Source organism: Dipodomys spectabilis, unplaced genomic scaffold (assembly GCF_019054845.1).
Source record: "Dipodomys spectabilis isolate Male_0828 unplaced genomic scaffold, ASM1905484v1 ptg000247l, whole genome shotgun sequence".
Classification (NCBI taxonomy): Eukaryota; Metazoa; Chordata; class Mammalia; order Rodentia; family Heteromyidae; genus Dipodomys; species Dipodomys spectabilis.
The window spans coordinates 1,205,567-1,207,791 of record NW_024870924.1 but is presented as its reverse complement, the minus strand read 5'-3'; positions in this window follow the sequence as shown (position 1 = coordinate 1,207,791).

Genomic DNA, 2,225 nt, shown 5'->3' with positions numbered 1-2,225 from the left:
ATTTGACCCAAAAGTAAATTATTCAGGAAATCAATTCATCTCCCTCAAATCTGTAGTGTTAGATGATTGTTTAGGTTCTTCCTAGCAATATGATTTTGTGAAATCCTGCTTCAACCAGCATATTTCTTTTATGTGAAGGGATGCCTCTGTCAAACAATTAATAACAGATTTTTCTCCTCCTGGCAAGCATCTGGAGTTTTATTATCTTCATATAATGCATGATCTGTCTGTGTATGCCAAACACTGCTGTGAAAATAAAAAGGCCCTTCTCAGCGCTTAGCATTTGTATGCCATTCATAGTTATGAAGGTGTTTAAATATTACTGAAATTGCTTTGGAATAAATAATGTTCACCTTGACTATCTTGAGAAAGAAGAATTGGTTTCTCAGCACTTTAGGTAAGAACTTGAGTGAAAGAAACAAAAAGAAAAGTGAGGAACAACTCAACACATACATTCAAATGAAGGGGCTGGTAAGGTAGCTCAGTGGTAGAGTGCATGCCTTGCAAGCATGAGGCCCTGGGTTCGATTCCTCAGCATCACATAAACAGAAAAAGCCCAGAGTGGTGCTGTGGCTCCAGTAGTAGAGCACTAGCCTTGAGCTGAAGAGCTGAGGGACAGCCCCCAGGCCCAGAGTTCAGGCCCCACGACAGGCAAAAAAAAAAAAAACTTTAAAAAAAGGGCTGGGAAGGTGGCTCAGTGGTAGAGCGCTTGCCTTGCATGCCTGAGGCCCTGGGTTCAATTCCTCAGCACCACATAAGCAAAAAGGAAAAAGCCGGAAGTGGTGCTGTGGCTCAAGTGCTAGAGTGCTAGACTTGAGCTGAAGAGTTGAGGGACAGCGCCCAGGCCCAGAGTTCAGGCCCCACGACCGGACCCAAAAAACTAAACAAAAAACATACATTCAAATGAAACAAAACAACTTAATAAAACAGAAATTAATTCAGTACTCAAGAACCTGCAATAAATTCAAAGATTTTTTTAAAAATCAGCTATGATATGCTTATGAAAATCCTAACTATATGGAAGACTACTGTTGTGAGGATAGTGGTTAAAGCCCAGAATGGACAGAAAGGTCTCTACACAGTGCCAGGCACCTGTTATTTTGAATTCCAAGAAGAATAACATCAAGTGAACTGAGCCCATGATCATACAAAAGTAGGAAGCCAGATTCTATCTGAAAATTAATCAGGATAATTTAGTGCTGGGAGCCTGACAAAGTGGTAGGAACACCGATTTAGGAGACACGAGACAATCAATTCAAACTCTAATATTGTAAGTATTAAAGAAAAAAAGCTATGACTTTATTTGGAATAATTGTAAGATTTGAGTATCTGTGTGGAGAAAAATTGATGGCAGTGATAGCGTGAACCCATGTTGCAGTGCTTTCTTCTTAAGTGATAATGGTATGTGGTACTCCAGACATAACAGAGTTACCTTGCAAATGAGCATGGATGTGCATTTGGGTGATGGAAATACTCTACTTACACATGTGTACATTAAATAGATTTTTTGGGGGGTAAATTGAAGTTCTTAAACTAAGAGCCTGGGTGATATCCCTGAGCTTTTTCTCTCAAGGCTACCACTCTATTACTATGAGCCACTGTTGCAATTTTGATTTTCTGTCGGTTGTTTCGAGATAAGAGGCTCATGGACTTTTCTGCCCAGGATGGCTTCAAACCATGATCATCAGATCTCATCCTCCCGAGTAACCAGGATTCCCAGCATGAGCCATTGATGTTTTTAATAATTTAGTAAATTGTACAGTTACAGAAGTTATAAATTATCATCTGTATAATTATACATTATAATCCATGTAATATATGTGTATGTATGTATCAATGCATATGGAAAGAAATATTTTAACATATTTTTTATCCACAGTAGATTTATGAAATCATCCTTCGTTATAAAATAAATTGGAAACAAAATTAATAAGGAGCAAAACAAAGGGAATTGTCAAGTTTCTTGTTGTTGAATGGAATATGAATTGCGAGAATCAGTTTGAGAAAACGATTTTTACTTTAACAAAGTGGATAATGCCTATTAATTCCAATCCATTTATTTGCATATATTGTGCATCCTCACACATGTGTGTCAAAATCAAACCACACTTCTTTGCCTTTGTATTTAGATCACCTGTTATAATTTAGGAGATAGATGAAGTAATCAAATAAAGATTAAAATAATAGTAAGTGAGGCTATGAGTTAGAGCTGAAAATGATTTTAA